This window comes from Paramisgurnus dabryanus, chromosome 1 (genome assembly GCF_030506205.2).
Source record: "Paramisgurnus dabryanus chromosome 1, PD_genome_1.1, whole genome shotgun sequence".
Taxonomy (NCBI): Eukaryota; Metazoa; Chordata; class Actinopteri; order Cypriniformes; family Cobitidae; genus Paramisgurnus; species Paramisgurnus dabryanus.
The window spans coordinates 30,073,640-30,087,627 of NC_133337.1; positions in this window are offsets into that span (position 1 = coordinate 30,073,640).

The following is a 13,988-nucleotide window of genomic DNA, read 5'->3' on the forward strand; positions in this document are numbered from 1 at the left end:
CCCCCCACGTTTCCACGACAACTAGCCTGACAGGAAGAGCGAAGCTAGCAAGATATGGACATAAACGATGCACGTCTTTGAGAAGTTTCTTTGCAATGACTCAAAATTGTGCAACTACTCTATTAAAGCCCTTCTCATGGAGCCATTTGCTAAAAATAATGAAAGTGTCACTATTTTTGTGTGTGGAGGACAGCTATGCATTTATGAAATCATCAGCTCACACCGCCAGGAGACAGCGAATATCTACAATGGATCAAGATGGCTTTATGTGTTGTTTGCCCACAATATAACACCCGGCTCACGTCACAACGGAAGCCTTGTGGCTCAAACATGTGGAGAACTTCCTGTATTTGGTTCGGCCCGAGGTCGAGCAGCGTTCACACCACAAATGGGTCGCACCTGAGCAGAGGTGGGTAGTAACGAATGACATTTACTTTGTTACATGTACTTGAGTAAATTTTTTGTGTAACTAGTACTTTTAGAGTAAATTTAAGGATAGGTAATTTTTACTCTTACTCAAGTACATTTCTAGTGAAAAAACTGTACTTTTACTTTGCTACATTCGGCGGCGTTACTGCGCTACTTTCAAATGGTAATAATTAATGAATATATATTTTTTAAAAAGTTTATAGCGCGTGTTCGAAAGTTTTGCGAGACAGGCTGTGTCACCCTTTAGCGCGCAACCGCGCGGTCACCCTTTAGCGCGCGCGCGACCGCGCGTAGATGATAGGAGAAGCAGATGAGGGCGCGTGTGCATTGTGCGAGATATCGGAGGCAGATCATGCATGGCGGCTTTAAGTTCGGTCTATGTTTTCACTCCAAGAGGTCAAAAAGAATAGTTTCATGATGCGATGCATGCTTTGTTCAATGAACGAGCTGACATCTCAGCGTACAGGAATTCAAGATCCAACCTGAAGTAAGTGTCAGTAATGTCTATTTGAACACTATTAATGGTCATTTCACACACTGTCCGAGTTCTTTTGCCATATGCACTCTTGTGCAAGCGATGACAAAATCTAGTGTAAGTTAAACCATACAAACAGCACGTTCATCTGCACATTTCCATATAATTTCCCCACAACTAAACAAACTGAACAGCAAAATGTAAGGACGTCTTGCATTTATACACAAATCCGGACACCTCACTAATGTGTAGAAAATACATTCAAATAAAAACGGGATTGAATTTTATTTAAATCCTTCCTAAAGAATGAATGAATAAAAATAAATGAATAAAGTTTGATTTTAAAGAAACATGTATTATATATTATACTAAATGTAGAGTTAATTTGCACAAACAAATAAGTTCCATATGAAATTCTAAAATGATCATTTTTATTAAGCTTGTGTTTATGTTCAGTAATTGCACTTTAATGGCAATGAAAATAACCTATTCATATAAAAACATGATAACAAACAGACACACACGTTCTTTTTTGTTTACTGTTTGCATGTTTAAAGGCAGATGCTGACAAGTTTGTGTTGTGAATATGAAAATAAATACAGAGTTAACCGTCAGAAAAACATCTGTGTGTGTGTTTGAGATGTTTTCTCAAATGACACGTCATGTGATCTTAATGTACCCATTGCAGGACTGAGATAGGCTTCTTTACTTATATATAAGCAGAACAATGAGACTTTTAAGGAGAGGTTTGTGAAAACCCTCCAAGTAGTCTGAAATTCAGTGCTTTTGCGCTACTTCTTTATCAGATCAGAAGTAACGAGTAACTAACTACTTGAGTAGTTTTTTCATCTAATACTTTTTTACTCTTACTCAAGTAAATAATTAGATTGATACTTTTACTTTTACTTGAGTACATTTTTGTATAAGTACTTGTACTTTTACTTGAGTACAGATTTTGGGTACTCTACCCACCTCTGCACCTGAGTTCCGGGACAGCCGCTCCGAGACCACCTGTTTAAAGCGGTCTCGGAGTGGCCATTTAGTGCGCACCAGAGTGCTGCTGTCGTGTTCATACTGACCCAAACAAACTGTACTTGGACCAACACATCATTTGGGCCGACCTAAACAGTGCATGTGTGAAAGCACCCTAAGGTACATATTGGTTCCAAATGTACCTGTACTTACCTACCTTTTAAAGGAAACTGTCCCAATGACAGCTGGGGTACATATTTTGACGATTTTATAATTAATATTTTATATTATACTAATTATATTAATATACAATATTATATAATTCATCTTCTGGTGTTCCTGATGCTGCTTCTGCTTTAAAATTAATGAGAATATGACATATTTGGGCATGGGCGGGTCTTCTGACATCACACTTGGATGCAGGCTGGATGTCCACCGCAGGCTGCTCACTACAATCTGTCTTTTTATTCATAATTTTGTCTTTGGTCTACCACAGGTTAAAAGATAAATCCCTAGTGCAATTGGCAAGTGAAAGGTCACATTGTAAGCCAGTGACAGCAGGTAATGTTTGAACCTTACAATAGGAGCCAAGGTGGTAATGCTACGAGGTAGCTCAGCATGGTGCGGCTACTATGTGTTCACTTTGCAAGCCATCAGCTGTGCGTAGGAACGTGTTGTGCAATTCTCTTAATAGTCCTGAGGGGCTAAACTTGCTGTGAGCGAGGTTCGGATTGCTCGCCTGCGAGCATACCGGGATTTACATTCTTCCTCACTTGTCCTGCCAGTCCCCCATCAGTCACAGCAGATTTGAAATCAAATTAGCGTTTACCTGTTCTTGTGAGACAAACAGCATGCAGCTGTCTTTGTGAAAAGGTCCTACACTGCATGACCCCTTTATTTATAGTCGTAGTCTTGCAAACCGGGTGTTGTTTTGATCAGGTAAGCTAGACGTTATATGGCTGGCACTGACACAGTTCAATTCGGTTCTCGACTGTTCTAACCAATATGTTTTTAAGGCACATTTGCCCTATGACAAATGTTTGTAATTTTAGATGCAAAAAATACAACGTGTACTATAGCTACAATGACTGTGAGAACATCCACGCCCTCAACTTCTGCACCGATAGCTGTTAATGGCTCAGAAGAGAGACTGCACAGCCACTTACTGTATGGTTGTAATGTGTTTGCAGAGGTTTATTGGATTTTGAAGTGGATGCTGAAACTGGAGACATCTAATGAATCAGCCGACCCAGCAAAACACTCGAGTCAGTAAAGCCTAATTTCACAAAGGTTTCAGCATCCAAGAAAATGCAGGTGCGAGGGCCAGCGAACACATTAGCTGTGGCTATAATCTCCTTGTCTCTGTCCTACAAGTCTATACTGAGGTTCCTGAGTCTTTAGTTTTATTTATTTTAACTTTTTGTTGTTAGATAGCCCAAATTTTGCCTTGTTTTAGCCTAGACGTCTAGGCTGTGTTTGGGTGGATGTTGGATGTCTACTAAAAGCGAAATTGCTTGCAGGGTAAAGTCGAAGTCAATATATTCAAGTATTTTAAGCCAGCGAGTTGTTAAAGTTGTGAAGATAAGGACTGTTAACTCTTGTATCGCAAAAAAGGTGAATACAGTGCACAGCCCTGTTGTTGTCCACTCGAGAGATCTCGGCCAGTAAAGCGCACACATGTGCGAGGGGTCTTTTGTTTAGCGTTGTTGTGTGGTACAGGGCCTTCTTTTCACTCCGGCTCTGCTCTCTTGTTCTTTTATAATAGATACTGTGAGGACAGCAGTGCTGCCAGCAGGAGTTAAACAATAGATGGATAAAAACAGCTAACGGGGGGTTTTAGCTGTTTGTGTGTGCTAAACATGAAACCTGTAAATACAGGACAAGCTGAACATTTGGGACACTAATACTGGCTCATCTGTTCTGTGGTTGTAACTTCTTGTTTTTGTTTTCTGTCACCTTGACTTGCTGTCTGTCTGTCCATCTATTGGTCTGTCTGTCTATTTCTATAGTGTCGATCTTGGTCAGTCTGTCTATCTATCATTGGATCTGTCTGTCTATCTTGGTCGGTCGGCCTGTCTACCTATCTATCGTCGCTCTGTCAATCTATTCTGTCTATTTCTAATTGATCTGTCTGTCTGTCTGTCTGTCTGTCTGTCTATTGTTGATCTCTATTTATTTATCTGTCTGTCTACCTATTTATCGTCACTCTGTCTATCTATCCTATCCGTCTATCGTTTTTCTGTCTATTTACTGTCAATCTCTATTGGTCTGTCTGTCTATCTATCCATCATTTGTCTGTCTGTCTACCTATCTAACGTCGATCTGTCTATCAATCCGTCTCTCTATCATCGCTCTGTTGATCTATCCTATATCCTATTTTTATTGTTGATCTGTATGTCCATCTGTCTGTCTATCGTCGCTCTGTTGATCTGTCTGTCTGTCTGTCAACCTATCTATCGCAACTCTGTCTATCTATCCTATCTATCCTATTTGTTTATTGTTGATCTGTCTGTCCATCTGTCTGTCTATCTATCTGTCTGTCTATCGTCGCTCTGTTGATCTGTCTGTCTCTCTACCTATCTATCACAACTCTGTCTATCTATCCTATTTGTTTATTGTTGATCTGTCTATCGATCTTTCTGTCTATCGTCGTTTGTCGATCTGTCTGCCTGTCTGTCTGCCTGTCTGTCTATCTACTGTTGATATCTATTGGTCTATCTATCTGTCATTTGTCTGTCTACCTATCTAAAGTCGATCTGTCTATCAATCCTATTAATCTGTTGTTGATCTGTGTATCTGTCTGTCTGTCTGTCTACCTACCTATCTATTGTCACTATGTCTATCCTTTCCGTCTATTGTTGGTCTGTCTGACTGTCTATTTACTGTCAATCTCTATTTGTCTGTCTGTCTGTCTGTCTGTCTATCTTTCTATCAATCTATGGTTGATCTGTCTATCGGTCTGTCTGTCTGTCTATTGTTGCTTTGTCAATCTGTCTGTCAATCTGTCTGTCTGTCTATCTACTGTCGATCTCTATTGGCCTGTCTATCTATCTGTCATTTTTCTGTCTACCTATCTAAAGTCGTTCTGTCTATCAATCCTATCAATCCATCGTTGATCTGTGTATCGATCTGTCTATCTGTCTGTCGGTCTACCTATCTATCGTCAATATGTCTATCCAATCCGTCTATTGTTGGTTGTCTGTCTGTCTATTTACTGTCACTCTCTATTTGTCTGTCTGTCTGTCTGTCTGTCTGTCTGTCTATCTTTCTATCATTTGTCTTTCTATCTATCTAATGTAGATCTGTCTATCTATCCTATCAATCTATGGTTGATCTGTCTATCGATCTGTCTGTCTGTCTATCGTTGCTTTGTCAATCTGTCTGTCTGTCTATTTACTGTCGATCTCTATTTACTAGCTGTCTATCTGTCTATCTATCTATCATTTGTCTTTCTGTCTATCTATCTAACGTAGATCTGTCTCTCTATCCTATCAATCTATTGTTGATCTGTCTATCAATCTGTCTGTCTATCTGTCAATCATCATCGCTCTCATCTGTCTGTCTGTCTATTTACTTTCAATCTCTATTTACTGTCTGTCTGTCTGTCTGTCTGTCTGTCTGTCTGTCTATCTATCTATCATTTGTCTTTCTGTCTATCTATCTAACGTAGATCTGTATCTGTATCTCTATCCTATCAATCTATTGTTGATCTGTCTATCGATCTGTCTGTCAATCTGTCTGTCAATCATCATCGCTCTCGTCTATCTGTCTTTTTTATATATCATCTATCTGTCTATAAAGCCTATCAATCTATCGTTGATCTGTGTATCGATCTGTCTATCTGTCTGTCGGTCTACCTAACTATCATCAATATGTCTATCCTATCCATCTATTGTTGGTCTGTCTGTCTGTCTATTTACTGTCGGCCTCTATTTGTCTGTCTGTCTGTCTGTCTATCTATCTATCATTTGTCTGCCTGTCTATCTATCTATCATTTGTCTTTCTGTCTATCTATCTAACGTAGATCTGTCTCTCTATCCTATCAATCTATTGTTGATCTGTCTATCGATCTGTCTGTCTGTCTGTCAATCATCATCGCTCTCATCTGTCTGTCTGTCTGTCTGTCTATCATTGATCTGTCTATCAGTCTAACTGTCTTTTTATATATCATCTGTCTGTCTATCAATTCTATCAATCCATCGTTGATCTCAATTTCATTGAGTACTGCGTCTCGCGAGCAAATTAGCATTAAATTATCATTATATCCGGTGGTGTGGACACTAATATAGTTTTCATTATTGTTATTGTTATAATGTGAACAGCCCTTATGAAAGGGTGCAAGAGAGTATTGGGATATTTCGTTCGGCAAAACTGTGTCGATTCTCATAAAAAAGCAATATAAATGTTGTTTTCACTGACCAAAGTCTGCTTATTTGGTGTAGTCACTGAAGTACAGTATACTGCTAATAATTCATGTTTTAATTTTTAATTGTCATTGTGGAAAAAATGGAACCTGTGGCATTATTCTGTAGGCCGCAAATCTGCAATAAATACAAATTGCCATCTTTATTGTACTCTTGTCAAGTCATCAAGGCTGTTTATATAACAGCACATTACCGATAGCTTTTTCACACCCTACTTCTATCAAAGCTCTGTGTCTTTTACAAGCTTTTATCATTGTAATTTTTATTACGTGTTGCTGTTCTCCCTCACACTATTCTCACTGAGTCTTTTAAAGATGCCCACTTCACTCGCCGCGCGGCTCGCCACCAGCGGTGCAGGTGTCAGCGTTAATTAACAGCTTTTGAAATAGCTTCTATTCCTCGGGCCTGGCTATCGGCGTCTATATAGGGGAGTGAACTTTATGATATATTTGCGCATGGCATGCACCATGGAGCCCGGGGTTTATGTTTCCTTTTCCCATAGCCCATGGGTCCTATTTAGGCCATGGCAGAATTTGAAATTTGAATTTCGTCACCCATAAATCTTTGCTCTCGCCACAGCAGGGGTAGGTTATTCGTGCAGCTGGTCACCTTATCACTGTTTGCCTTTGTCCAGGTCCCTCAGGGAACGGCCGTGGCTTGGATGGGTCCAAGGCCTCTTAACAGGCAGCTGTCAAGAAGAGATGAAAGGTTTTCCTGTCGAACCATGGGCCTGCCAAGAAATGCAGGCGGTCAATGCATACACACTATATGATAGCTTGGCTCCACTCCAAAACTGCAGTGGTACAATGTGATGTCCGATATTTCCTTCAGGTGAGATTAAACCATCAAAACAAAATTGGATAAAACGGAAAACTTTAAGGAATTTACTGGACAAAATAATAGGTAGTAAAGCATGGGCTACCTTAAAAAAAGTTCATTTGCCAGGCCTCCTTACATTTTTCTCAAAGCTGAGCTTTGTACTCCAAACACACTGATGCAACGTGTATGCAAATAAATATTTTAATGCATGCCTTGTAATGCACTGTAAGTCGCTTTGGATATAAGCTTCTGCCAAATTCATAAATACATAAATATACAAGACCTGATCTTGGCTCCACCCTTATTAAAGTAAAGCCTGTACCTGCAGTTTAGTTTGTAAAACATATTTTGCATCTGTCAATATTGATACTTGGGTTCCATGAGAATGCACAGGTCAAGTTTATCCGGAGAGGCACCCAGACAATCTATGTCTTTCATTGCTGCTTGTCTTTTAGCGGGTGTAGATATTATTGGCATGGTTTGACTAGCTGGCCGTTCTCTGGAGAAATGTGACTCCATTACACAATTAGAACCAGGGCAGTAAATTGTACATTTGTGTCAAAGCATATAAGGTGAAGATACAGTGTGGGAATAGAGACTGACAATCTAACGCAGAAAGGTCAAGAGATTGGCACACAGTATCAATGTGTAAAAGGTCAAAAGGTTGAATGTTTGTTTTAGAATATGAAATATTGTATTACCCTGATTATGTGTATGTCTGAATCACAGAGATTCAGATCAACCATCATACAATCTAGCGAGACATAAATCAAACCTTGCTTTTATGTTTATGCAAAAAAAATTCACGAAAATGTAGCTACTTTAGGAAAAATTTAGTGCCCTAACCAAAACACTTCATGTTCCAAATGACGCACTTCATGTGGCCTTTGATCTCCTGGCCTTAAATTGCATGTGCTCGCATAGTGTGTGAGTCCGTAGGGTGTCCCATCTGTCATTTATACGCTTTGAAGTGTGCTCATCAGCGCCCCCTTTGCACCCTCTTCAACGAAGCCCGCACTGCTGCGGGCTCCACACACTTTACCAACCAGGAGCAATCAGACGACGGATGGGAGGAGTCACATCACTTCTCTTCCTATTTCCGGCGTGATGCTCGAGTCTGTCCCAAAATATGACTCGGGTGCGCCCTCGTGGACTTGTGTCAAGGGTCCCAAAGGTCTGCCCTACATGATGGCCCTGTCCCAAATGGCGCACTTCATGTGGACTTTCGGTCTTGTGGCCTTAAATTGCACGTGCTTGCTTAGTGTACTAGTCCATATGGTGTCCATTCTGTCATTTTTATGCTCCAAAGTGTGCTCATCAGCGCCCTCTTTGAACCCTTGATGCGGTCTTCGGCGAAGCCCACACTGCAGCAGGTTTTGCACACTCTACCAACCCAGAAGTCCTTGCGAAAGAGAAATCAGACCAATCAGACGACGGAAGCGAGGAGTTCACACTGATTGGCAACTTCTCTTCCTATTTCCGGCACGATGCTCGAGTCTGTCCCAAAATACAACTTCGGTGCACCCTCTTGGACTCGCGCCAAGGGTCCCTAGGGTCTGCACTACATGATTTCATCAAAGTGTTGACTCTGAAGAGGACCACAAGTCCGAATTATGCCATTTGGGACAGGGCATCTATGTGGACTTTTGGTCTTGTGGTCTTAAATTGCGCATGCTCGCTAAGTCTACTAGTCCATAGGGTGTCCCATCTGCCATTTATACACTTTGAAGTGTGCTCCTCAGTACCCCCTTTGCACCCTTGAAGCAGTCTTTGGCCAAGCCCGCACTGCAGTAGGCTTCGTGCACTTTATCAACCCAGAAATCCTTGCGGAAGAGAAATCAGACCAATCAGACGACGGAAGGGAGGAGTTCACACTGATTGACAACTTCTCTTCCTATTTCCGGCGTGATGCTCGAGTCTGTCCCAAAATACGACTCGGATGCACCCTCGTGTACTCGCGTCAAGGGTCCCTAAGGTCTGCACTACATGATGTCATCAAAGTGTGGACTCTGAGTAAGTCCACAAGTCTGGAGTGTTCCATTCGGGACAGGGGGCCTTAGAAGTGACGATGGTTTAAAAAAATATATTAAATAAAAACAATACAGCGTCTGTGTTCAAAATGGCAAAAGAAAATGTGGTGTGGCCACGAAACATACTTCCTTTGAAAATACATTAGATAAAAAAGTTGTGCTAAGTGATACAAAAAAGAAAGTTGTGTTGTGTGACACAAAAAAAGAGGAAAATCGAGTCTGTGAACACAAATCGATAAATGCAATATTTTACGAACCCCTGTGAGATACGGTAGATAGTTTACATTGTTAGAAGTCACTAAAGTTATCACTTTTTTAGTTAACTTGATGTTACTGAAATGTTTCCAACCAATGCTGGTATTTTACTTTTCTAGCTTTGTAATAATATTGAATAGTACCTGCGTTTTTTGCGTTAATGTCTTTCTTAAGTGAAACAATACATTTGTGAGAAAAAAATTATATTTTGAACGTGTTTAGTGATCAATATGTCACTAGATCAAAATGGTGACATGTTAGCTCCATACGTATCGATACGCAAAATGATCACTGCTTCTCGTGAGTAGTCATCACAGGTGTTGTGAGGAAACACTTAGTCATGAAACACATAAACATTTGAGGTTTAAATGCAAAATTATTTTTGATTGCTGGGATAAAATGGCTCATCCCAAAGATATCATTCATCTATATCTTTACTGTTATGGTGCAGACAGCGGTGTTGTCCTAAAATGTTTGTGCAAATACAATTAGTTGATTCATATCATTATGCAAATTGTATGCAAACATTGTGCTTGTTTGTAAGCCGAAATAATGACATCGCCATGTGTACATCTTAGGTATGCCACAGGTTTGGCATACCTCTGTCTCACGCCCATTTCTAACCAACAAAAATGTGTCGGTTCGGTTTCGAGGTTTCACGAAGCGTGAGGTACAATAGACTGCCATCAGCATTCTGTTGACGGCTGTCAGTTTTGCATATGATCTATGTAGCATCTGTCCAGGATCACTTTACAGGTCCAGTCTACTGTAGGAAGATGAATTCATCGGGCGGGGGTAAGAAGGGATCGCCTTACTGCTGTGTAGTGTGAAAGTCCTTGCTGGCTCAACGTGTCATTTGTCATATCATTCAGTAACCACTAACAGTAGATAGATTATCTGAAAATTAGAGACGGCCACTTACACTTCATGTTGATGGCCAGCAAGCAATAGCCAACATTTCACCGTCTAGGTTTACTGTAGACCCGATGTAGTTTGACTTGAATGTCTTTATAACTTTCAAGATGTTTGATCAAAATGAAAACTTAATTTTGTGGTTTAAATATAAGTGTTGAGTGTTTAAGCATCCTAAGTGTCAGTAAATTGTCCAAAACCCGCCATGACCTACAGTAAAATAAGCCAACCAGATTAGACAGGCTTAATACTGTCCTGTGGTGTCTGACGACAAATTATGTCTATTCTTGGCCCGTCATATTGCTTAAGTGTTAAACTGCAGATAGATCAGACAAGGTTGGTGTGTTATGAATACCAAGACACAGTGTTAGGCTTTTGAATGCCTCAGATAAAATAAGATGAGCTCATATCTCTGTGTCCGTTGTGTATTAATCATGCCTTGTTCATGCCAGAACATGTATTGCATACGTCGTTTTGTAAGGTATGTTAAACATAACTTTGCCTCGGTCCCCTCCACTGGCCTATATTTGGTTGAGCAGACACCATGCTGACCTTACTGTTTGTCATGAGTGATGATGGGTGCGAAGAACTCGCATCAAGATATGCATGGCACAGGTACGGTCGATAATTTTAAGAACCGGTGTAGGATGCAAGCATGCCCCATCAATTGCTTTCTGTGGACAGGCTAAACTTACATGACATAATTTTAATATTAAATTGCATGCTTTCCAACTCTACAGGTGGCCAGGAAAAAACTTACCCAATGGGATTTAGGTAAAATAGGCAATATGTGCAATGACCCCACATAGGTCAGTCTTGCACACCAAGACCTCTGCTGTCAGTCCGTGACATGGCATCAGGTTTCAACACAGGGATTACTAGAAAAAGATCTCTTCCCAGGATAGCACAGTATGGTTATATTTAACCTGACTTGATGCATAGCCAGCATAGAGCCATGTCTGCCGGCCACTGACCGCCCCTTGCCCCTATGATGCTCCCAAAGAGAGGTTTGAGGTCACAAAGTGACCAAAGAGCAGAGAAAATTGCGGTAAAGCATCTCAATCGAAACTATTTCTACTACGCTCAGGGTTTCTGGTAGGATCTGTTGCCTTGTGAAGCTTATTTGTTGTTGCTGTTCAAGCAAAATTGGATTTATTTTTGCTAATGCAAACAGTACCCAGCATAGCCGTCATGTCACCATCTAGGACAGTCCGACTATAATGCTGCATCTACCATGCCTAGTTTTGCCGCTTGAACAGTTTGAATGCATTTGCGCATCTAGAGCGAAGTAGACGCGTGGTAAAAGCAAGCATTTGACGCGCTTCAGAGGCGAAATCTGCTTCTTGTGGGAGGGGCAAGTGCTATGCGGTTGTCTGTTTGCAAGACGGCTGATGTTGATTGTGCATTTATCGAGAGAGTTACCGGTTTGTATTTGGTCACCTACCTATAGGGGGAAAATAGTTTAAAAACGGCGGGAATGCCGCAGGTCGATAAATGTCACCTGACTTGAAAAGTGAAATGTGTATTTACAACTTACCAGGTTGCCCAATGTCCTCACTGACACTCTTCCAAGCGAGGTCCTTTTAATTCCTGTCTCTATAGAAATAAAAATGTGTGTCGTATAGCTCCGGGTGACTGCTCACGGACAATATCAAGCGTTCCTTCATGTTGAATAAGTGACTTCGTGCAGGGCTGCTGCCACAGCAGCAAGGCTCCTGATTGGTTAACGCGGCACGAAAATCCGCCAAAGTTTTCAAACATTTTCAACTCGGGCGTCAGTCGCAAATTCGCAGCAAACGCAAAATGTACAAAAAGCACCATTTGCGCGTAGCGCGACAGACGCTCAATTCGCGCGAACTAGAAGCGCAAAAGAGGCAGAATTGTGCCTACCGCGCTAAACGCCTCATTCGCGCAGCAAGATCTCCAGACGCGCGTCAACGCATCTTCACATTGACTTGTCACCTTGACACCTCTACCGCGTCTGGTGTTAGCGCAGCATTAGTAACCCACTTCTAGCCAAAATAAGCTTGAATTTGATTACATGTCAATTTTGCCAATAATTTGAGAGCAAAGTTAACAGTGATTACAAGGTGTTTTTATTTATTTATTTAATTTAATTTATTTTGGGGAATCCATTAAATTTTCATCAGCTGTGTTTTCATAAAGATTTCCGCAAAACTTTAGCATTATTTTTTAAAATGTCGACAAAAAACTTGCGAAATGACGACATGTGTATGACTTAAAAATACAGCGAGAGCTCACAAATCGCTCCAGAGGTACTTTTTATGCTATGTGAATGTCGATTCTTGTGACGTCGCATGAAGTTTAACACACCTCTTCTGTTTTGTCCTCCAACAAAATATACTGTGCCATATTTAAAAAAAGATCATGTGACTTTTACGCATGTCAGGTGACCTGTAAATGTTTCCATTGCAGTTTTGCGATATATTCCTTGTTCGCATTGCCTGAAAAATCACCTCACCTGAGCGTAAAAACTTGGGAGTTTATGCGAAATTGTCATTGAATTTTCAGTTCGCTACTTAAATTTGCACAATGTGGCAGGTAATGGAAACGCAGCTACTGACAGCCCAAATTTGGCCTTGATTCAGCCCTGAACGTTTGGGCTGTGTTTGGACAGCTATTAGACGTCTTTTAAATGCTAAATTGCTCGCTGGATAAGATCATTTTACTTGCCCGCTTAAATGACAAGGACTCGATAGTCTATTAACTAAACATACTGCTTCAAAGGTACGTTATGCTTGAAATTTGTGTGCATCAATGATGTTTTACTTTTAACTCAATTGTGAAATGCAAATCAAAAAGCTTTTGAGATTTTTACTTGGATTATGCATACACTGTTCATGCATCAAGGTCTTGCTACAGAAAAGCCCTAGCTGGCACCAAAAGCATTTTAGTTGAGACGTTTTTCTGGCACTCTGCTGCTAGTAGAAGATCACATGCTAAAGGAATAAGTCACCTTATACAACCTCACCTTTAATCTTTCGCTCTTTTGACCTAGACATAGGAATGGCACAACCACCCACAACATATTCGAACTCGGGCACGTTTGTGACCCCCTTCTCTCGCCTTATTTGTTTCACAAGAGCATTCTTAGCTTGTTCACTCCATGACACATAAACAGCTTTAAGTTTAACCGCTTGTAATGCATTGCAAACCATATGTAAGCCTGCATTTAAAACTACACTTGCTTGGAGCCTTATCACTTTGAGGCCGCCATGCAGGGATTAACAACAGACCTTTTGTCTTTTTGAGTTTATATGCAATTCCAATGTATATTATGTTAGACAGTTTTTTAATATAGAGTACTTTTTGTGAATGAAAGACTTCCCAGCAAGCAAAAAGCCATATTTTTATAGTCTCGACAAAGTCTGGCTATGAGTAGCCAAAATAAACCTGATTTGGTTACATGTCGTTTTTGCCGAAATAACTTGAGGTCAACAGTGATTACAAGGTGTTTTTTATTAATTTATTGGCTATGGTTAGACGTCTATACAATTTTCACTGACAGACCAAATTTTGCCTTGTTTTAGCCTAGACGTCTGGTCAGTTTGTGGACGCCTATTAGACATCTTTTAAATGCAAAATTGTTTGCTGGGTTGGTATTCAAGGCAATCATGTAAAGTATGGTATCAGTTTTCAACTTAAGCAAAT